This window comes from Streptopelia decaocto, assembly GCF_964273445.1.
Source record: "Streptopelia decaocto genome assembly, chromosome: 2".
Lineage (NCBI taxonomy): Eukaryota > Metazoa > Chordata > Aves > Columbiformes > Columbidae > Streptopelia > Streptopelia decaocto.
Genome location: NC_138655.1, coordinates 155,909,717 through 155,934,602, shown reverse-complemented (window position 1 = coordinate 155,934,602; position 24,886 = coordinate 155,909,717).

Here is a 24,886-nt window from a genome sequence, read left to right as displayed (position 1 = left end):
AGGAATGAACAGTTTGTTTTCACACTAGAGAGCATGAAAAAGTGGGGTCCTACATTAAGGATCTCTATTAAGGACTGTGCTGTTCACATGTTCACCAATGAACCAGGAGAAGATACTTAAACAAGCCCACGCCTGACTGATAAGCTGTGGAAGAGTCTTGTGATGTTTTGCTACTTCAAGATAAAGGGACATATTTCATTCATTTCCGACCCCTTTCCCAACTCTCCCCAACAGGTAACATCTTATGTGGCAACCCCAGACACACCTTGTCCTTTCTGTCCCTGGTACAAGAGAAGTCTGATGGCTGTGGTGTCTTTACTGAAGAAATATGACATGGCACATGAATATCTCATGAAGCTATAGGAGGTATTTCTTTGGAAAATCGAGTCCTTAACACGAGGTGTCCAGACAGTGTGTGATGTGTATGTACATGGTGCAATGTGGTTTCCCTGTATATCCTTTGCCAGAGACAAGGGGATGGAGGAGTACAGGAAAACATTTGGGGTCAGGAGAGAGGTGCCCACATACCCCAAAGCAGCCATAGGACCATGGACTTTGTGCATATGCAGGAATCTAGTGCAGACAATGCAAACACCTTTCAAAGGTGATTTGCTGAACTTTAATTTTTTTCTCGCAGTGCTCACTGAGCTCTACATATAAATATGAACTGATAAACAGAGGCAGACAATACATCACTGGTAAAATAAGTCACACTAGATGGAAAAGGTAAAGCAATGTCACTGCAGTGAAAGTCCAATAAACCAAGATAGCGGTGATATGAATATATTGGAAATGATATTTATGAAAGTCGATACTGTAAATCATTTTAAATCTACCTTGGTTCCTGGCAAAATGGAAACCTGCCCTTTCTGTGGCTCACTGTCTTGGCGCCACACATAAATCCTCCCAGGCAAAAAAATGATGCTGAGTTTCCCTTGGCCTTTTTTTTCCCCCCTTAAACAAAACACAAGTGTTACCCCATACTCAGTCTGTAAACAGTGTTCAGATTATGAGCTGAAAATTGAACCTCTTAACAGCACACACCACTTAAAGCCCAAAGAGGAATTTTCATCCCACATGAAGGGAGGAGGCATCTTCAGTACAGTCCTTCACCACCTCGTGTTCAATCAATTTTCCCTCAATGCTGAACCAGTTCCTTTTACTCTAACTATTTTCTGTCTTTCCCTTATGTAAGGTGAATCCATTCCACCAAGCATTTATGGCAGCCCTTATTTCATATTGATAATTTTTAGCTCTCAGTATCCAGCAGCAGCAGAATTCTCTATTAAAGTTCAATGTAAAATCTAACTAGAGCATCACTCTTGTGATAATTATTTTATGAATTAATTACAGGTAAGTGGCTGTGCATAAAGGCAATTGTAATTGTCTGTATCGTATAGTGAACTCCTGCAAACTGTCACACACTTGGGCTTGTATACTTTTCCCCTGCTTCTTGAGAATAATCCCATCAAAGCTCAAAGAACTACTTGCACCAGAATTTGGCTCACAGGCTGTGTTGATTGAATGCAGTATTTCTGTCTTAGGCTTGTGGGTTTTTCCCCTGAAGATCCCATTAGCAGCTTTTTCTTCTCTTCCATATTCTTATTCAGTTGCTATGTGATGCAAGGTTCAAGGTCAGGCAATATCACCATGGGCTTTCATACCAACACCCCTTCTTTGGCCAAAAGTCTTATCAAAATTAATGAGGAAGAAGTGTGGAAGCACCTTTCTAATGTTGTTTGCTTGATTTGGGGGTCTAGCTGAGCCCTGATTATTTATGTGGTATCTCATGTCTGCTGCTCCACTCTATCTTCTGAATCTTCCTAAGGAGACTATTAAGACTGAAGCCAAACAATCATGAAATGACAACAAATTCAGAGTTTCTGCACATCTATCCTCACACATTCTCAATTGCAGTTTCATGTCTCAAAAGCCTTTATGGTTTGCAGAGGTCAAGAGCAGAAGAACTGGGTGTTGCTGAAGCACCCAATGGGGAGAGGTTTTTATGCCATATCTCTGCAGGGCCAGTGTTAGACCCTGACCAGGATCTCCCCTACAGGAACTTCTACAGAGAGTGCTGAGCCAAAGGTACCTCCAGTCCTGCATGCTCTGCCTCTGGCCTCACACCAAGCCTGGAAATGGTTTGCAACTTTTTTGCATTACCACAAGCACTCCCCACCCCTGGTCATCCCTCTTTCCTTTTCCTGAGGTATCTTGTCCTTCCTTAGCCAGTATTCCTTTGGGCAGGACTCCAGATGCACAGGGGCATTTAAACAGTTAATTCCAGTGAAGGGCAGGAAGATTTAGGCATCGTTGCAGATCTGGTTGAAGGAAACTATCCTTCCCCTAGCTGGCTTGGCAGTGAACATTTGCAGGAAAGAAATCTAAGCACATTCAATATAGACTGCGGCAGAACCTGCAAAGACAGAACAGGGTTTAATGAGACACATGTAGGTATTCAGAAACTATCAGTATCTTGCACAACTAATACGGAGTGTGTGTAGGGGTACCAAAAAATTTCTGTGGATCTGTGGATCAGATCACGACAGTCGGGAGATTGGCGGGATCATAGCTCAGCCCTGATTTGAGGGCTTCAGTGTCCCTTTGCTCTCCCCATCTCTCAGGGCGATGTCTGCACACGTTCCGTGTAGACCCCTAAGATCAGCTCCAGAAGGAAAACTAGTTTTTTAAATTAAAGAAGATGGTTTTTGTGGGAAGAAGAAAAGATCAAAGACTAATTAACTTGGTTCTTAGGATACGAACCACAGCTTGAGCAAGAAGAAACTAGGAAAATAAGAGAGATGTCAGGCTGCAGAATTCAGATCTGGAGAGCTGAATTACTCTGCACAGTCTGCAATCAGAACAAGAGGTCTTGTAGCATTTCAATAACGAACATGAGACAGATTGAAAAACAGAAACACTTTTCTACACAACAGGTTACAAAAAAGCCAAGGAAAGCTAGAGAAATGTATAATGTGTGCTAAGTGGTGTATCAAATGTGTAAATTTTTTTCAAATGTCAAAATCAACATAGATTATGAGGGTTAGAAGTCATTGCCCCAAAAAGTAATGTTGAGAACATTTTGGTTGGGAGACACTGCATGTTAATTGCTCTTCAGCCCTTATTCAAGAAGTTTTGAGTATATAAAATACCAGTGGAAGTTCGGAGAGCTGTAGCTTCTAAACAACTTCAAAAATCAATTTTTTAATGTCTCCATCTTCTGGCTATTGTAAAAACATTTGATAAAATTTCTGAATATTCACATGGAAAATAGTAATAATCCCTCTCTTTACAGAGGAAAATAATTTTCTTAGACTTTGATTCTCCCCAGATCAGAGAATCATAGAATTATAGAATATTTTTGGTTGGAAGGGACCTTTCAAACTCCCTGCCATGAGCAGGGACATCTTCACCAGCTCAAGTTGCTCAGAGCCCCATCCAGCCTGGCCTGGGATGTCTCCAGGGATGGGGCATCCACCACCTCTCTGGGCAACCTGGGCCAGTGTCTCACCACCCTCATTGTAAAGAATCTCTTCCTCTTGTCTAGCTGGAATCTCCCCTCTTTTAGTTTAAAATCCCCTGAGCAGAGCTAAATAAGAGAACCTGGATTATTCAAATGCATGGGGAAGAGTTAAAACAGAGCAAAGGCTGAAACTTGGCCATGTCGAAGCATGTCTCAAACTTCCATTTACTTCCATGAGGGCAGAATAACACATCAGCTTCGGAGAGGATGAGTTTAATTTTATAATAGGATTAACACAGTTCCTCTGAAGGAGGATCATTTAGTTCTAACTGCTTTTAACTTTCTGACAGTCTTTGGCAGACCTCATCTTTGATGTTGAAATGACTAAGAGAGGGTCAAAAACCCAGCTGAGCTTTGGATCCTGATGTCACTGAGGAGATGAACCTTAATTTCATAGAGCAAAACTGGGAGCTGGATTTGGTAAGACAAGGCTCTGATGGCAAAGACTTTCCCATCTTTTTTGCAGGAAATGTTTCAATGGGGGGCCCTGTCTGGCATGTGTTTATTGAGGGGAAAGTGTCCTGGAAGTACCAAGCTGACATTATGAATGGGCCCTCACAGTCTTACCACCTTGTCAAATCACAGGGTTTGGGGAAGTTAACACCATAGCACCCAACAACACCCACACACCTCAACCTGCTTCACGGGCCTCTGACATTTAAATAAGTTGGGTGTTTAGCTCTTCTCAAAGTCAGGCAATGAGGCTGAAATTCATCTATAGTACAGACATTTGTATCTGAGCAAGCTGATGGAGGCCACCGAAGGCAGGGAACAGCTGAGCACCCTGCAGTGGAGACAGTGAATAGAGGTGATCAATCATGCCTCAGAAGTGCCTATGGTCTCTCCAGTGACCATGAAGAGTGATGAGCTTGGTTCATAAGCTAGAGGAGATGAATCACAGCCCTAGTTAGCAAGAAAAGCATATAATACATATAAAAAAACCAAACCAAAACAAAACAAAAACCCCCTCTGAGACTTCAATATTTTGGTCCTCAATAAGGACAAAAATTCACAGACTGTCTCCTGTAATTGCTGTAGACTCAGAACAACTACTGAGCTCAGCAAGGGGACAGTTCTGTTCTCACCCTCTAAAGATCTGAACTGCTCTATGAGTACTGATGAATGGTGGTCTCCTGGAAAAGCTGAGACAGAAGCTGAGGCCATAACACTTCGCACTGCCATCAGTAAAGAGGGAGTAAAATGTAGTTGGACTTGCTTTTCTTCATCTCTGTCTCATGGCTGCCCATAAAACCATTATTTCTACTGTCCAAAATAAATGGCAGGACACAGGGTCCAGAAGTATATTTCTGACCTTGCATGATAAAACATCTTTCATTGTGAAGGGTGGAAAATTGACAACCCAGTGTCTATGCTTCTTAGCCATGTCCTTTAGAAAGAAAATTGTCTCCATCCATTTTGACCTGTTTGTTTAAATACTGGAAATAAGAAAGATCTGTTTACAAGGAAGTAAATTTATTTTTTGTCCCTAGATGCATCCCTAATCTTGTCTTCTTCTAATGTGGTTGAAGCAAAGTTCATAAGTGATGTGTGGCCAAAGACAGGTTTACGATTATTTCCTTAGAATTACCTATTTATTTATGAGCACTGTGAGCCTGGCTTAAGTAATATATTTGGCAGTCCCAGTTCTTTGTCAGGAATATAAAATACTATGACTGTTTGAGAAGTTGATTCTTATTAATTCTCAACCCTTTCAAAATTCAGTTTTACTGCAGTCCTTTCAAGTGTTCCTCTCTAAGACCAGGTGCTGACTACAGCAGCTCTCCTTGGGAAGCTATCAAAATCACTGAAAGAGAATAATGTCTGGGAGTCAACCTGAGAGAAGCCACAACTTATAGTTAGACTGGTTCAGATGCTTAGAGATAGACAAAGTGACATCTGTCTCTTCCATCTCTGTATATTCTTGGTTTTGAGTGACTCCCATATCTCAGCTTAGATCACCCCTTTCCCCGGGGCAGAAATGTGGGGTTCTGGTTGGTGTCCCAACGTGACCTTGGGGAAGCCATCTAGCTATTTATGTCTATAAAATAGATTCTGCAAAACTGAATTCTGCAGGTATTAATTAGTATGAGCTGAGGGATCAGAGGAGGCAAAATATGTCTCAAATGTAGGTCTTTTGTTTTCCCTTTCCAAGATTTTACACCCTTCAGTTAAGTAAATCACTTTACACACCGGAACATCTTTACAGAATTGTAAACTGTAATTGCCACTTTCTGCTCTGTTGTTTCACCTTCTCCTCCACACAGGTGAGCTTTGGGGGCTAAAGAATCAATTCTCATCTTCAAAGATATTAAAGCAGCTAATGAGATTGATAGGGTTACCTTCATCTCTAGGTAAAGCTGGCCAACTTTTACTCACTGCTCTGTATGTCAAAAATTTACACCCCTCCTTTAGAAAAAGAAAAATAAAGGCTAAAATTCATTCTTGACCCATATCCTATAAACATTTACAGACACAGAGGAAAGGAATGTGGGGTATGAGTGGCGACAGAACTTTTTTTTTCATTGCTTTTATATATTTTATGACAAGGGCACAAGAAGTTGGGGGATTTGCACAATTATCCTTGGCACAAAGGTAAATTTGCTGCCATAGTTTCAGATTGGGAAAGGGGTACTAAAGCTGCTAAGAAAAGCCTCAAGGGTTGCCTGGCATGAGCAGTGCAGCTTGTTTCCTTTATTTTTCCCTCAAAACAGCTGTGGTGCCTCTGCTGAGAGTTTCTGTGTAAGTTCGGCCTGAGGCAAACACATGGTGATGAGTTTTCTTCAGATAATGGATGTTTGACCAACTTATAAACAACTGAAAGCAAATCATTGAATGGGAACCTTAGTAATCATGTCCCACTGATGATGTGTGCAGGTATGTGCCTTTTGCAAGTGTTTGATCACAAGGCAAGAAGCATAAAGAAAGTTGTTTTCCATCAATGAGTAGTTGTAATACCTTGAGAGAGCCCCTAAATCAAAAGGTCATGGAAAAGTCAAAGAACCCAAAAACCCACTGTGCTCCACAGGTCTCAAAGTTGGCTGAATAAGAATGGCTTCAAGGATTAATTCAGGCAAGCATCCTGCTCCAGCCAGGATATGCAAGCCCTTGCTGATAAGAAAATGGAGAATGAAAAGCAGTGGAAACAGTCTCATCTTGAAAACATTTGTTCAGAAAAGCAATTCCAGTGAGCAGCCATGCTAATAAAAAGAGTGATCGCAACAGCAGCCATCATCAGAACTTTCATGCTTTGCTTAGCCTGCACCTCTGATCCTGCACAAAATCCCCAAAGCTTCATGCCACCTGACGTTGATGTCCTGCCTCCTGTGAGTGGAACTGGTTTAAAGAGGGGATCTGTTTCCAAAGGACACTAAACATGTAATCCATGCTCCACTTCGGAAAAGCTATCTGATTTCCTAAAAAGAGGGTTGTGCTTCACTAGCTTGTTAGAACATGTTGAGTTTTACTGTTAGCACAAAGTCTTCTATAATGATACTGATCACTACACTGGGTAGGATATTCCTAAAGCTTTTAACCCTATTCCTTGGTTTCCAATTAAGATAACATCTAAGAGGCAGAGCTGTTGAGCCACAAGGTATTAGCACAGTGCTTAAAATTAGGCTAATTCTGGAAACAATCTTTTTTTAAAAAAAAAATTATGACCATGAGAGAATCTGCAGAAACCAGCTGTGGGATGTGAGCTTTGTTATTGTTTATATTAACACTGGGTATAATGACACTTAAATCAAGGTTTTCTGGTTTGTAAATTATGCTAAAGACCAACAAATGATAATGGCCTTTGAAATTGGACTCTGAAGTAAAATCAAATAGCGAATGTGATTAAATATAGATAAACAGAGAACGATCAGTCTTGGAACAAGAAACCAAAAAAGCATTTGCAAAAATGGAAATTTTCTACTTCAAACTGCCAAGAAAAGAGATTTGTCAAAGAAAGAGAAAATGGAACAGAAAATGTCCTGAGTTCAGGCAGCAGCTTTGCTAATGAATGCAAGCAGGACTTTGTATATACTGCTTAAAAATATAATCATTTGTAAATCAAAAGGAGACGTAGTACAGTGTTTCTGTACAATTTATTAAAGGTAATCTATAGTAACTGTCATTATGCTTTTGAAAGATTCTAATTTCTCTTAATGGAGGAAAATAGAGATGAAGCTTAATATCTTACTTCTCAAAGATTTGAATGGTGAAGGCATTTAAAAAAATTAGACTTGTTCTTCAGCGCCTGATGAAAAAGTCCATATGTGTAAACATCTCACACTGGATCAGTAACATTGCTCTTAATAAAAAATACACACACAGAGACAGGAGTAAGAGAGAAGAAATATAATAATCTCTGATAACTCTTATCCTAATGTTCTCCATCCCATGCCCTCCATCCCTGCCACGTGAGGGCAACACTGTTCACCGGGGCAGTTGGCAATTAAACGTTCAGAAGGCACATGCTGGGGAAGGTTCCCCTCTGTGAAGTGTCCTTGGTGCAGTGGTGGAGGTGCCAGAAATGTCCCGGCAACCCAACAGCTTCTGTTACACACCATTTACAAAGAGATGTGCTCTGCTCTAGAGAGCTTTCAAGGCCGGTAGGGGAAATACAACCAGGGAGAGCAAGAGGTTTATAGTGACTTACATGGGTGGTAGGAGTAGAACCAGTATTCCCACGTACCACAGTTTTGTGGGTTTAGAAATACACCACTGTATTTCTGAGGTGTAGAACATGTGTGCAGAGAAGATTAATTCTGTTCAAAGCTTTCCCATGGGCATTTTCAGCAACTGTGCTTCTTTTCATTTCTGACCCTCAATTTCCAGATCTGCTGTGTGCCCCTTTCCTTTATTGGTGCTGCTGTAAAGCTGAGCTCTCTAATGCATTTAATACATCTATCCTGTACAGCACAAGCTGTTCAGCATGAATGTATTGCTCTTTGCTCATCTCTCTTAAGTTCCCATGACACTGCTGTTGACAGGTTTTGAACATGTCACAGATAGAGAGGTGGGGAGCGAGAAATGAATCAAACTAAAATCCCAAGCAATGAGCTTTCTTGCTTCTGAAATCTCTTCTTGTTTTATGTTTGAAGAGAAAGTTCATTTATTACCTTATTGTTAAGTGAGTTGCCTATTCTACCTTCAGGATCCTAATTGCTTTTCAGATTGTGTATATCATTAATAGTGTATATCTTCATTTTCTAGCCTAGGTAGTAATCGAGCATTCAGTCATTGTTATACTCACCATTCTGCCAGCATTTATTAAAATGAAGCAATTAACTATTGTCTGAAATGGAGTTTAGAGGTAAGGCTCATTAGTTTTAGACTCATTACAATTAAGTGGGATGATAAATGTAAAATTATTTTACTGCAGCTTTGTACAGAAACCTTGTTTGATTATGCAGTGTCAATGTTCATTTTGTCCTGTGCTTTTGCAGTTCATCTGGCCCCATTTTATGAAAACACAAGTCATTGCATGGACACTTGTAACTGGGAAATCTCATTCCACTCACAGTCCCTATGTTTGAATTTGGAGTTGTCCTGACTCACGTCCAGGTGAGCTGCCTGGTGACAACTAGATCTGCTGCCTTCTGAATGCAGCCAGGCCTTCCAGTCCCAGGACACATTTCCTTCTCTATCTTGGACCCTTGGCATCTGATTTTACTCCTCACTAGTTATGAGCACAGCAGTTTAAAGGCCCATTCATTAACATGAGGAAGCTGCTATTCCTCCATTCCCTTGGTGGGTCTCTCCATGGCACCAATGAGTCTCTCCATGGTACTGTAAGTGCTACTCTCTCCAGGTTAGCGGGCTGGGATGTACAATGTCCTACTAGGAGACCTGATTTCAGAGCCTGATTTCCCCCCTGCATTCAGCTCAGCTATGAACCTTTCAGCTGAAATATTTTTCTAATTAAGGTCATTAATGCAGATTTATCTAATGATGTAGCTGTGTGTTCAAGAACAAGGTCAGAGAGATGAGGACTCTTGCTGAAGTCCGGAAAGAAGTACTCAGGGGCATAATGTTAAGGCAAATGATTAAGTACCTGGATGAATGAAGGCCTCAAGATCTAAATATGCCCACCTAGGCTTGCAGATATTGGCATCAGCCTCCTCAGAGGCCCCATGCTACATCAGCTCAGATAATACTGCTACTTCACTCCTTGAAAGTTTCTCTTTTAACACAGGGTAGTATTTAACCATATTCCACAGCTTGGCTTGTTCTTTCTCTAGTGACACAAGTAGAAGGAATGTTATTAGCGTAATAGGTAAGACAGGAGAGTCCGAGGAAAAAGTAAACAATAATCATAGTCATGCAATGCCCCCTTAGGGCTTAACTCTGAAGAGTACAGCTTTTCCGTGCCTCTGGCTAGCAGCTGAACAGAGCACTTTGAAGGTGTCTGCATTTCTCAGAGATGGGGAATTCTTGTCCAGATATCCAAATATGCCCACCCTTCCAGGACATATCTTGCATTGCAGCTTTCGTGTCATTTGAGAGGTAAATTGCATCACCACTTTGCTTATATTCACTTTAGGTCATAGAGGAAAGTCATCAGCATAGGGAAGTATCTGGATCTGCCTGGCTCCACACATCACTAGCTTCCTCCCCTATCTCTACAATGAGATAAAAGGGCACAGTTGGAAAATGTCTCTTTGAAACCTGCCAGGCTTTGCTCTTGGTTTGTGATGGCTTTGAGAACCCCTGGGCTGGCTGCAAAATCACTGTTATTGTAGTCCTTGCTCTGATCTGCTCATGGTTGTAAAGCTGCACTGCTAAAAACAAGGGGAGTCTGGCTTCTGCCTGCAGGGACATTGTGATCAAATACCTAAGAAATGCCTAAGAAGATTGCATTGAGTCACAGATGATCTTGGTCATCACAGAAATACCACTGGCAGACAAGGAGGACTCCGTTCACTCACAGATCCATCAGTAAATCCCCAAGATGGACAGGGAGGTGTATCAGGTCCTCAGCAGATGCCCATGCTGTGGGTATGTGCTCTGGGGTGTTGGGTTAGTCAAGTCAGCTTTTGGTGAGGAAGGAACTGTGTGAATTTCCAGAAATAAAACTCTTTTTTTTTGCAGTATTTTCTGGATTCATAATTGCTTGTTAGCTTAGCTGTGCAAAGACCTGTTTTTTCAGTTCATTAGCCAAAATGAAAAACAGGGCAGGGAGCAGTGGGAAAGGGGAAAGCATTTATCTCAGTTGAAAGTCAAAACCTTTGCAAATGGGAAAGTAACAAATAATTCATGTCACATTGGATAAAATCTTGTACTTGGTCCAAAACAAAATGCTTATGTGAGGAGTCTTTTTAATGTTGGAATGTTTAATAAAAGCAGTCAAATTAAATTAAATCCGACTTCGAACGTAGGCCTCTTCTTATTAAAAATGTCAAAGCAAGGGGTGAGAAGGCAAGCCAGAAGCCTGCAAAGTGCCAAGAGAATCACAGAATAATGTAGCTTAGAAGAGACCTCTGGATGTCTCCGGTCCAATCCTCATGGCAGGGCAGGGCCAGCTCAGATCTGCTTCCTTGAGGCCATGTTCAGTTGAGTTTTGGATGTCTCCAAGAATGGAGATTTCACCATGTGTCTGAACAACTATTAAGAAAGATGGTCATGGAGTACCAATAGATGTGCTTCTACAGGAGGGGAAATCAGGAATGCAGAGATATGGTGCCACAGCTCAGCAGTAGGCTGACAACCATACTGTCCAGCATTCAGTGTATTTAACGTTGTCTGGGCTGCTCTATAAATGAGGAATATAATCAGCTTTTTCAGATACTCCGAAAAAACCCATATCTCTAACACAGCCAACACTCACACTTTGAGTTAGTGAGTAAGGCTGGACCTGTATTGTACAGAGGTCACATCACCAAAACATCTGGGCACCCCACCAGCTCATGGTGCTGATTGTCAGCACAAGTTTCATGAGGAGAGACAGTGTCTTTGGCAACCTGCAGAAGGATTTGCTGTTCTTTCACTAGATCTACAGATAAGGTTATAAAATGTCAAATGTGACCCAAAGTGAGGCCAAAAAAGCCAGTTTGGAGCTGGCCAGAAACTCACCTGACAGCCAAGTATTTGGGGATGAAATAAAACTTAAATTGTTAGCTTGGTGTGTAAAATTCTTTCCTTGAGGTTCTTCCACCTTAACCAGTTTTCAGCTATATATTTTTTCTATAAATTTGAAGGTTTGATCAATTAATTGTAATGTGCAATACAACATACAACCTAAAATAACAAAATAAACCCAAACAATTTCTGATTAAACAAAATGACTTGATCTTTTCAAGAAAAAATATTTCAGTAAGGACAAGTACATTATTACAAACCAATCTGTGTTAAGGGAAAAAAGAAATACAATCCACAAACCGCAAACAAATAACACCTGAACTTGTGTTTTCATCATAGTACCAGATTAAATTTCAAATATGAGAATGCTTCTTGGGTCAGAAATTTTGTTTTTCAGCATTTTGTCATTTCCTGGGAGAGCTGGTGAGGTAGCAAAGCAGACTTCAGAGAAGCTACAGATACTCCAAAAACCTGTAAGTAATATTCCAGGAAAGGCCCTTTGAGGTTTTGTTTGGGGGCTATGACTTTGATGCAATCAAGAATAGAATTAGTGCCTTTCTGGGGAACTTTCACAGAATCAGTTGCTGCTATTCTTCAGCACCAAATCCTCAGGAGCCAGCAGATTCATACTTTCTTCAAATAACTAAGATCAACACTGAATTATTGTCTTCAGCAGTAAAATTCCAGGCAGCAAACTTCATTCCTCTTGTTTGGAAAGGGAATTTAAATGAATGTAATTCAAAGCATCTGGCTTACAGTGCCACCCTGCAAATGGCCTATAACTCCTGCCAGTCTCTCTCAATTACCAGCCAGAGAGTTTCTGCTCATGATACACTCGCTTTGATTTAAAGAAATCTTTAAGCTACACATGTAGGAAGCCCAGGTCACCTGCCTTCACCCACATGTCCTGTGTTTACCCAGAAAACACAGGCAGTGGATGCACTGATTTACCAGATTAGACATGATCCTCCTTCATATCTCGTTCAGAACAGAGTGTCTGTGATTAGTAGCTGTCTGTGAAATGTTCAAAGTGAATTGAGACTTAGCGGTCTCATCTGACTCCCTAACATTTTATAATCCCTCCATGTGGGGGCTGAGATGAGTTGGTGTGACGCAATTCGTAATTAGGCCGCTTGAATAGCAGAGACCCTTCAGCTAGCTGGGTAAATCCTGCTTTTCCCAGGGAGGGTGTTTCACACAGCCAAAAGAAAAAAAAAGCAGCAAAGCAATCGCACGGCTTCCAGCTTCCAACAAAACCAAGACAACCCATGGCTCCTCGCTTTGCTTTTGCCTTTGCTGCAAATCGCATCTTTTCCTAGGAGGTTCCCTGCACATGATAATGTGGTTTGTTTCCAGAAACAGTGCCTGTTTCTCATGTCAGTGGTGTGGATATCACAGTTGTGGCTCTAAAGAAGAGCAAAGCAACACTACATTCATTCAGATCCTCATTTATTTAGATCACTGCTGACTTCAGTAACCCTGAAATAATTCTATTCCGGTTTGTAGCAGATTTAATGGTTGGTTGTCACTCTGTCTTAAACATTAATATCACAATTTATTTCTATAAATGGAAGACCCAGCTGTTTTCTGAGGATTAAAAAGGTCTATTTCTCGTCTTCTTTCTCTTTAATTTCCTGCTACAATTCAGAAAGAGTTGGATCCTATGGCTCTCGCCTCTAAATCCTTGCTAGAATACAGGGGGTCTGTGTCAGGGCTCCTGGAATCTGAACCTTGCTCTGGAGAGGACTGTTTCATATTGCAAGTTCATTTAAAGTCACTCCATTGCATTTTCACTGTTCAGCCTCCAATCCAAGATTATCTTCGCCCATCTGTTATTTATCCTGCTGGTTACATGACCTGTGGATCACCCAGCGTTTCTTTTAAAATCTCATTCTGTGTTGTGGTTTTGTTTTTGTTTTTGTTTATTTTTTTAATGTCCATTCATTATTTGCTGCTTATTTGTCAAAAAATAATGCCTGCCCACAGTTTTACCTGAAATAGTAGTCAGATGCATGATGTGCAACAGAAGTGCTTCCTCACACTTCTGTAGCTACATATGTTACTCTAATGTCAGCTCCCTGCTGTGAGTTTGTGATTCCTGTGTTACACAGGGACAGCAGAAGTCAGGAGAAGCACATGAGTATCTGTTGCAGACCCTGAGGAAGTCCAGATGGCAAAGATGTGAGATTTTGCATGTGTGATGCTTCTTGGACAAACATATACTCGTCAGTGTGATCTGAAAATTGACATTAGAAGTTTTCACTGATTGTTTTTTCACTGGTATCTGTAATCTGCATTCACAATCACCTAATGCTGCCTGTGCCTGAGCACACAGCCTTGCAAAAGGACTCTTTGGTAACGAGTTGACTTAGGGAGCAGTTTTGCTATCCTTCCTGTATTGCTGTGCTACTGCCTTTCTGGATTGCAGAAGGGTTTTGACTATGCCTATTTTTGCTGAGACATGTGGTGGATGTTCTAGCACTGAGATGCAATCTTTGACCAAAAAGAAAATCCACCCTCCCCCCTGCAAAACAAAACAAAACAAAACAAACAAACAAATTCTAATCCAAGTACAGCTCTTGCACCTGAAACATGAATTAATACCAAGCTGTACCCTGGACTCATGTCACACAGAGGTCTGACGAGTTGTTTGCACAAAGCCCCTTCTGGTTTTAAAGATTTTCTTCCTGTCTTATTTTTTACTAAATAATTTCTCAAGAGAGAGACTGAAAATATGATATTGCTGCTACTGATAGGCACTTTGCATCATATTGCATCTTTAAAGCTTTTCTCAGGGCGGTGTCCCATTACGCTGGGAGCTGTAAAATTGGAGGGAGTCACTGTTGACCTCAGGGAAATCAGCATTTGATTTAATAGCATAAAACAAGCAGCTGTGAAAACTTGAGGATGGCAAGGCCTAGAAGCACGGTATAAAAATGGAGGAAAAAAGCTGACAAAAGTAATTCAGGCAGGAGGAGAATATATAGGAAGTTAAACCCTGATTTTTTCCATTCTAACTCCTCTCCACTGCAACCCATTGTTTATGCTGCTGTAAAAGTAGAACTAGTCCCAACTGTTTTCTTTCCGTTCTGATGTAAAATACAGTCATTTTTAACTAGGTTTTAAATGCTTTAAATTATTTAAATTCTTTGTTCTTGTAAAATTGTTGATATGACCTGGTGCTAAGCTCATCTTTTTGATCAGGATCTGGATATCAAAGACTAGTGACTTACTGTTTGCAGAGTACCACTGAAACCAGGATGAGGAGCAAAGTCTTCCACACCCAAACTCAGCATAGTACCCGCCAGCTATGCTCTGTGTTGCTCCCTCTTTTGTGTGTTTGGACAATTTTTTCTACCTAAATGACAACTAATGATATCCCTGGGGAAAATACAGAGATGCCTGGCACTAGCTTTTTCCTTCAGTGATGAAGAACAGATCAATAGGGAAAGAAAAGGTAGGAAAAGGTGCTAGGAGACTTCATTACTCATGTTACAGATGGGCTCTAACTGCTGAGCTCATGGGCATATCTTCATTTTACATGAGACCCAAGACCCTCTTCCAGGCTTGGGAAGGAAGCAGTGGGCCAAGACAGACTGCTGGCTTTCTCCAGGCTTGATTTCCTCCATCTCTTCAATTCCACAAGAAAAAATACTGTCCTAAATGGCTGAAAAGTGAAAAAGTCCAACCAGGTTGTAATGGGCCACCCATGGAAAAGAAAGTACTGCTGGCTCTGCCTGTTACATAGCGCAAAAAGAATGAAGACGGATTTCTGTTCAGAGAAGCCTTAACTTTCTACCAACATAAAAAGAGGAGCTATGACTTGTCTGAGAGATGCGGGAGGATCCAGAGCAAGTGACTTTCCTCATGTTCCTTAAATGCTTATTCTCAGAGATGTACCTCAAAATGCTGACTGATGCTTGCGGAAAGCAGAGGGATCTGCCCCACTCTCACCTGTGTGTGTGCAGAGGCAGATGGGTTCTGGCAGCTACATGCAAAGAGACATCTGAGTGGAAGAAAAATATCTTTTCCACAACACCATATTAAAGATGATTTTTTCTTTTTTCCTAAGCAGAATTTACAAGCCATTACCCGTCACCTACAGAGTATTACCAGAGCTGTCAAGAGAAAGGAATCAGTGTAGAAATATAATTCCACTGGGAAATGTGAAATGGCAACAAGTTGGTCCCTCTACAATATGTCCAACACTTAATATAAAATGATGTACAACTAACCTGCAATGAGTTCTGTGCAGGAACTCTCTTCTGGGATGCTTGTTTGTGATTTTCTTGCTTGTTCAGAAAAACAGCTTCTTATAAAAAAATCTCCTTTTTTCCCCTTATTTTTTTCAGGCCAGGCTAATGAAGAAGTTGAATGATTCAGCTGCTTAATGTGATCATGGGTGGAACATGTTTCATCATTCAGTTAAGATTATAATTCCCTCTCAGTTACTTTCCATGCCACAATCTCTACAACATGAGTAACAAGTGGCTTCAGGCACTTTTTTTAGGTGGAGGATGAAGCGTTGGCTCAGTGACCAAGTTATCTCCTCTCTGATCTGCTCTCTGTCCTTGATGGTTTGTGCTCTTCCATTTGCTTTCTCCTCACATGCTCAATCTCTCCCCAAAACTTCATTTTATATTTCATTTTTGATGAACCTACTGGTGCATGAGTTCTCCCAGCAAGGGCTCAAGGACACTGGAGGAATTTTCTGCAAGAAGTTGCCCTGTGCTCCTTCTGCTCTGATTTCAGCTCCCAGATTGAACCCCACACTAGCAAACCATGACGAAGTGGCTAACAACTGCATCTCCCTCCATCCTTCCTTCTTCGTGATCTTCTTGTCCTTTCTTCCTTCATTCCCTCTAGACTTTCTTGCTCTGAATTTGAGGTCTCTTTCTTGCTCTTTATTCCCAGTTATTTGCTCCATTGATGAATCCTGCATTCCCAGCTATTGGCCACCTTTGCTTCTCTCATAGCTTCCTTTCCTGAAGCAGTCCACTCCTTCAATAGCCAAATACTTCTGAGGGAAAAAGCAGTGTTTGTATCACTTCATTGCCTAAGCTAACTTTACAAGCCATTACCTAGTACATTACCAGGGCTGTACTCAGCTGTTTCCCTGATAACCTTATCACCTCCCTGGTTTCCTTCTCCTCTCAGCTTACTGGGAAATCTGATGACACTGATGAATTCAAGTTTTTATTCCCCCAGCCATTTTTTCTGGCTCGCTCTTCACCCAACTTTACTTCCTTCCTGAACACTCACTGACAATTCTAGTCTGGCCACGTCTCTAGGTGTCTATTCCCTCCCTGTCCTCCTTGAAGCTTAGGCTGCTTCTGATGCTATTTTTTCTGATGCTATTTTTTAGTCTTTTTCAACACTTAGTGGCTTATAGTCTCCTACAGCTGCAATTGTCTTCTAACTATCCTTGTATACATGTCCTTTTGTTGTGCTTTTTCATAGGTCTTCCTCTGACCACTTACTGCTCCACAAGTGGTATCAACCCCATTCCTCCTTTCATGATCCCAGTTATTGCGCACATGTTCAGTCCTGTAAATTCTGCCACCTTTCCATCATGCTTCTTGGCATCCCATATACAGCATGGTCACCTCAATTCTCCTTATAAAAAACTCTCTAAACAAAAAAACCCCAGGATGGTGGCTGAGGGAAAGCTTTCCATGGGAGAACTTTGGTGTTGAAGAGTTTTCTGTGCATTTTGCAATTCCATGTAAATTCAGAGGAGTTATTTGTAAATAAATATTGCAGAAAAGGAATTTTATGGGTAACTCAAACATTTGTAAAAGTTAGGTCATAAGCAAGCACATCTTTACAGTACAGTAGAAGTTTTACAGCAGGAATTTTCCAGGGCCTTCTAGACACTATGTCCTATTAAGATGATCTGTTGTAACCACTGTTCCTCCCTTAGCATACAGTAAATAGTCATTCCTTATATATTATTTACACTGAGCTCTAGCCTGAGTAAATATATATGGTAATGCTGAGTGTGTAATTTTGCACCTTGCTGTATTCACGTTATTTTACTTGCTGTGGTAATACACTTATTTGCAGTGGCTGTTTCATCAGAATATCCTTCAGCAAGGGTAGTATCATCTCTCAGGCTGTGGTGCATTCATTTTCTGAGGGATACAGAGAAAATTGAAATAGAAGAGATTATTTTTTAAACCCCAAGATGTTTGTCACTTAGGCTGTAAATCAGCTGTGCATTATACAGATACATTACTGCTTTTTAAGGTGTTCGTATTTGAATATCAACTATGGAGGAAGCTGCAAATTCCCTCTGGACTTCCTTCCATTCCATTCTGTTAGTCATGCAGAACGTCATCCTCATTTTGAATAAAAAGGGCCTGATTTTCATTGAAGTTAAAGACCCCCAGGCACTTTCAATACAAAGCAAAGGAGTTTTACAAGGAGCAGCTCAGATCTCTTCAGGCCTCTCCCAGCCTCACCCACCATGCCTGGTGCAGGGAACCTCTAGGACTGAGGTGGTACCTGTGTAACAGCGATTCATAGATTTTTCTCCCCTGAACTTGTACAGTCTTTTCTTTAAGTCTACGCAAACTTTTAGCATTTAAAACACCCTTACCTCTGACAAAACTCCCACAGCTTAAATATTCATTCACAAAAAGTACCCGCTCTATTTTTTTAAATCTGCCACCTCACATCATCTCTTGATGACCTCTAGTTCCTGTATTATGAGGACTACATTTAATCTTCACTTTTCTTCCTCCACTGTGATGTTCACAACTTGTATCTCTGCTCAGTGGTTCTACTCAGTCTAGTCACCTCTTGTACAGACATATTTCATACCCCTGTGCACATTTGCAACTTCCCCCAAGCATTCTGCAATTGTCTGTGTCCTTTTTTAAGAGGAGGGATTAAAATTTCAAACATTGCTTCAGACATGGGATGATTTAATGGTAGTTGTGAATTGTGTGAAAGTGACTTTTTTAACCTCAACAAGTTTTTCTTGAGTAGTAATAACTAGCTCACAGACCATCGTCTTGTATGGAAAGTTAAGATTGTGCCTTTTTTTTTCTTTAATGTGTTTTTTAAACAAAGTGCATTGCTTCACACTTAGGTGTTCTATTTCATCTGCCACTTTATCATGTAATACAGTAATTCTTCTGCAATTCTTTGCAGTTAGCTTATCTTTTACTACTCTTAATAATAAAATGTCAGCAAGCTCCCCCACCTCACTGATTAAGGAGAGCAAGAAGGTAAGAGGTAAACAGATACAGTCAAATGATGGTTCAGGTAACAGGTATTTTGTCCTTCAGACGGATCCAGATGGTGTTTCTGAAACATCTGGAAGAAAATCCTGCAGCTTGGATGCCAGAGAACTTTAAAATGGGGGATCAGAGAGTAGAAATAGAGATGAGCAGGTTGATGGTCCACCTGTCTTCTGTGGAGCAGATGATCTGTTTTTGGGACTTGACCAAGGAGGCAGTGGATTCCCAGGGTCTGAAGTATTGTGATTTCTGTTACCGTCATTCAGCTTATTAACTAAACCGTACTGATGAGAAAGATGCAGTGAGTTCAGACTTCTTAAATTGAATGGGGACCAGGGAAGTGAAGGTGTTTATGAAAAAATTATGCTGGTTTTACATCTGTAGCTTTCCTTATCTGGAGATCTTGTTTCAAATCCTAACTCTACACCCATGGATTATACTTTTCTTGTCTTTAAAAGATAATGAAACAGGTTGAAACAGGTTATGGGGTTTAACAGAACCTGCTCTAGCAGCTGAATTCCAGCTGCCTCAATAGTATTTCACAATTGAGTTTATTTATTCTCTCTGCCTGTCTCTCTCTCTTTTTCTTTCTCTTTTCCTTTCTTTCTTTTCTTTTCACTTTTTTTTTTTTTTTTTTTTTTTTTTTTCCCCCCAGAAGAAGAAAGTTTTCGAGAGAACTAGGGAAGAAATACTATTCTGTGATCTCAGAACTTTCAACAGTTCACTGATCTATTCAGTAATTTTCCTTTGCACAGCAAATTTCATGTATTAGAAATGAAGGCTAATGTACAGCTAAACACTGCTGAATCACAAAATTACTGACTGTCTTCTAAAGTAGTTATGGCCCACTAAGGTAAACAGTTAAGTGCTTCGTAGCAAGTAAATTAATATTTCCTGAAAAAAAAAGAAGGGAAAGAGAGAGGAAGAGGGGAAAGAGGAAAGAAAGGAAAGGAAAGGAAAGGAAAGGAAAGGAAAGGAAAGGAAAGGAAAGGAAAGGAAAGGAAAGGAAAGGAAAGGAAAGGAAAGGAAAGGAAAGGAAAGGAAAGGAAAGGAAAGGAAAGGAAAGGAAAGGAAAGGAAAGGAAAGGAAAGGAAAGGAAAGGAAAGGAAAGGAAAGGAAAGGAAAGGAAAGGAAAGGAAAAAGAAAAAGGTATGTCTTCCAGAAATCAAACAACTTTAGGGGAGATAAAGAGCACCATTGCAATTTTTTGCTTTTTTAGTTCTACTAGAAGATCAAAGCAGAATTGTTCTGAACTGTTCCAAGATCCTCTAATATGTTTATTAACAAAAATGTTGTCTTGTTTTTTTCCACCAGGTTGTAATAGGAAAAAAAACCCAAACAACCAAACAAACAAAAAAGCAAAAAAAAAAAAAAAAACACCACACCAAACAAACCAAAAAACAACAACAAAAAAAATCACAACAAAAAAACCCCACATAATCCAGCATCAAGAGAGAAATCCTAATTCAACACTGTCTAAACAACTGATTTTGATACATTCAGTGAAAAATAATATATGTGCTTAAATGTGTAATTGAATCAGGACTTTTACATGCCCCAAGATAAATTGCATTCAGCCTTTTTTCTCAAGCACAACCAGAGTTTGAAACAAGAGGATGTTTAGGTTCATATTTAGCCCTTGCCTCTATTCAAAAGAATTAACCAAGATGCCTGAGAGTAGCTGGCTCAGCCACTGATGGAAATACCTCACTCCTCTTGACATGGGTAGCACAGGGCTACGAATCTTCATAGACCATCCCCCAACCCACTGTCCTTAGGCCCCTGGGAGTGTAACCACCTGGTTTCTACCACTTGGAGACAGAGACATGAACCACACTGGGACCAGTTTCCCAGGTGCCAGTGAGAATAGCAAATAAGTACAGTGCTGCTGACCCAAGGGGAGGGTGGAAAGATCTGCTGCTCTTCTGAACACTGTCTTTGCCAAGCAAGCCCTGCAAACCCTGCTGCCTTTTGAAGGCGGTGTCCTTGGAAACCACTTATCCCAGCATTATCCATTATCATTGTCTTATTAAGGAAGCTGCTGTTTTGCCTGTCTTTTGCTAGGAAGATACATGATGATAAAGCCCAGATTTCCATGTTCTTACCTCTCTATCACCGCTGTAATAAAATATACAAAAGCTTAACAATGGGAGATGAAAATTATTGAAATGAATTGCAACTGAGCTTTTCCATCCGGTTTTCTGTCGCTCTCTCTTCCTCCTCTTTTCCCTGCTTACTCTTGAGAGTGGAGCTCTGTCAATTATCAGGCATCAACAGAATCAGAAAGAAATCATTGAGGTATGTCTATCTGCAGCAGGATGTATTGCTTGTTCTCTCCCCTCTTTGTGCAAACAGCTGGCAATTTTTTTTTTGCCACTCCTGTCTGTCACTGTTTATTTTTTTTTCACCAGCTTCACAATTAATGCATCTGAAAGCCATGTAGGATGTTTCAGGTACCACACAGAGAGCAGCGAGTTCTCAAAAGTGAGAGTAACAAACACACAATGCAGAAAAACAAACAAACAAAATATGATTCCTTCAGTGCCAAGCTTTGCTCACACTGTGAAACAAATGGACTGCGTTCTTCAGCTTTGGATAAAATATTTCATACTTACAACGTCGCCACAGCCCTCTTCTGCCTGGTTCAAAATGTAGATTATGGACATTTTACCTCTATGTCCTACAGTTTTCATTTATATCACGTCACTTGGCTTCTCTGCTTTAACTGTATTTTGAGTTGGCCACACTCAAACTGCAACTCTAGTGTTCACCCTGTGATCAGTCCCAGGGAAGGGATAATCCATATACAAGTGAGATCTCACCCTGGTGTCCCTAGTTCCAATGACAAGAGTTAATTTCCTATGGGAAGGAAAAAGAGGAATCCATTCCTCTCCCCCCTTCATCATCATCATCAACTTCATAGGAGGAGGGAGGAGAAGGGATTGCATCCTTTCTGCTTCTGCTATTCTCCCTTGAAGAATCTACTCCCTGTTATCTGCAGGGCACATGGAACAGGTAGGGGTGCTCCTCTTTAGACAGGGTCCATGTACCTGCAGGAAGGAGGCAACATACAAATCAACATATCAGCTGCTGCAGGTGTGAGTGAGAAGTGTTGTGTCCCATCTGCACCTTTCTTTGAATCAATCTCATCTAATTTGGGCATTTAGATGTGCTGAGAGTCCAATCATTTCTGCAGTTGGTGCAGGAGTTATTAGATCTTACTGCTCTACTAAGCACAGCAGGATCATTGGCCTATTAGTTTTACAGCTTAGAGTGCTTTAGGTATGTGCCTTTAGTTTGGGGAGAGGCAAAAACAAGGACTCTGGACCTTCACTCCTGAAGAGAAGGATTTTTTTTTTTTTTGTGAAGCAAAGTGGACAATATTGCTTTCAGATCTGAGGGAAACTGCCTAAGAAACATTCCTTTAACTTCCTCCTCTAACCTATATATATTCAGGGGAATAAAATGTGAATACAGACCGTACTTGAGGTAAGAGTATAGAGTAAACAGATTTCTTCTATGTAGGAAAGTATGAGAGTGGTTATGTACTGAAGAAGCTTGGCTAATATTGCCGCTGTAACATGTAGAAGTCATAAAGGGTCATAAATCAACTTCATTGGAGCTGTAGGAAAACTGCGTAGAAAAACACATTCTAATGCAGCTTCATGATGTAAAATTGCGTGACAAACCTCAGCCAGCTCAGGTGTAACTTCATAAGAAAATTAGATGTCTGTTTTTCCTAGACCATACCTTTTCTCCAAATAAGAAGTCACTCAAATGATTCCCTTAAACGTGTCTTGCATACATGAAGTGGGTACATACATTTGACATAAACTGAACAAGGCCGATTTACTTCAGTGCTGCTGGTATGCGGGTGAAGACCTGTTACTGAAGATGCTTTTAGCAGAAAATCAATTAATACATTGTATTTGCAGTGAACTTCACTCTGTGATGCACCTCACTGTGCTAATGTTTAGAAAAATGTGGAAGGCAAAAAGTCCATTGCAGATTTACTTCTAGAGACTTTAAAATGTATTCATTTTCCTAAACAGATAATTTAGAAGGTGGAAAGAGTAAAATGGGTAGTACATTTAGCAGAAAAAGCAATTTTCTAATCTTCCATCAGATTTACATGTAGCCTGCTAAAGTATAATAGTATCTATTACATGAATTACTAAGTGTGAGGTTGAAGAAGAATCTAGTTATTACTCAGCCTATAGTTATCATTAACAGTGGAGATTTGTGTGGCTATAACTATTAAACCTCGTTAACTGGAGTGTGACTATGGCATTATAGTCACCACTCCATCATCTGGGATGCTGGTATGTTGGAATACTCTGGATAACAGCAAATCCCACCATTATGCTGGGATGGATGGGGTCATTCAAGTTTGTTAGTTTTGTTCCCTGCTGACCCCAGGCCCAAGCAGGCTGCTGTATAGTCACTGGGTTTTCACTGCACTGTGTTCTTCATGCTTTCTCTTCTTGGAGCAGTCACAAGTTAAGACACAGTGCAAATCCATGGGACCAATTGAAAACTGGCCTTGTAACTAAGCTAATAAGACAGAATCTGTTTGGATTCAGAAGGACTTTTCTGATCCAAACCCAGTAGCTTGGGATCCAGGCTTACTCCTGTAAAGATCACAGAATCACAGAATGGTTGGGGTTGGAAGGGACCTCTGGAGATCATCCAGTCCAACCCACCTGCTAAAGCAGGTTCACCAGAGCAGATCACACAGGAAGGTGTCCAGGTGGGTTTGAATGTCTCCAGAGAAACAGATTCCACAACCTCTCTGGGCAGCCTGTTCCAGGGGTCTGTCACCCTCAAAGTAAAGAAGTTTCTCGTCATATTCAGATGAAACCTCCTATGCTTCAGTCTGTGCCCATTGTCCCTCATCCTGTCTTTGGGTACCACTGAAAAGATTCTCAGATGCTTAGGTTATACCTGTACCAAGGGATTCAGGAATACTCTCCCAGTTTCAGTCCCACATCCTGACTGCATGGCTCCCTCTGGCAAAAAGCATCCTTCTTTCCTGTTTCTCATTCCTCATGGCCATAGGGGTCTGTGCCCTCCAACCAGTCTCCAGATAACAGCCTGGTGGTCCTGAAACCAGTCATAGCCACAGTGTCTTGAACAGTTATCTTGAAAGTGATTTTGGCAGAGGGTTTGATATCTTGGTTGTGATTCCTAGCAGGAACTAGGAAGATACATCTGTCTGGATCCATCATGGTTGGAACTAATTATCCCAGCTCAATCTGTGTCGATTGAATGTGGAACCACAGGATGGGGGTCCAGAGTTTGGTCCAACCGATACACAAGAGGGGTACCTGTGTCAGCTTTAGATGGAATGACTTCTTTTTTTTTTAATTCAAGTTGGCACAGCCCAAAACTCGATGTTTCTGGCCCTGGAAATAATGCAGCTGTATCTCCATGTGTTTCTTCAAACATAACAGTTAGACCTGAGCCAGCTCTGGAGCGCCGGCATGGATAACCCACAGCCAAGATAGCTGAGAGTTAACTGCACTCAGCAGTGCATTATCTTACATCTACATTTTTCAGGAGGGCATGAATTCACAGTTAAGTGCTGACATTGTAGACTTCAGTAGAAGAACACCTTTGATGTCAGCTAGTTAGCTAACCAAATGATATCCTCTGGAAGAGCAGACAATTTAGTTAAAAGGAACAAAGACATGTGAAATCCAGAACAGTAATTTTCATGTTAGTAATATAGATATTTAATAGGTACAGCTTTTCAGCTCTCCACACATACAACTACCATGGACATCACTGTGCAGATGCTTACACAAGGGTGGTGAGACTAAGTCTGTGGTGATCTGAGAATCTCTAAGTGGTGACTGCTTCTTTTAAAGGAAAGTGGATAGTGCACAAGTCAGCTACTGTAATTTTTAATCTTCAACATCATGGAATACCAGGAAAAAAATATTTTTCATTGAGAAATGGCTAGTCAAAACCATCTCTCCAATACAAAAAGGTTGTTTTAGACAAAAGGGAAAAAAACATGTAACATTGTTTGAAACAGCCAATATCCCAA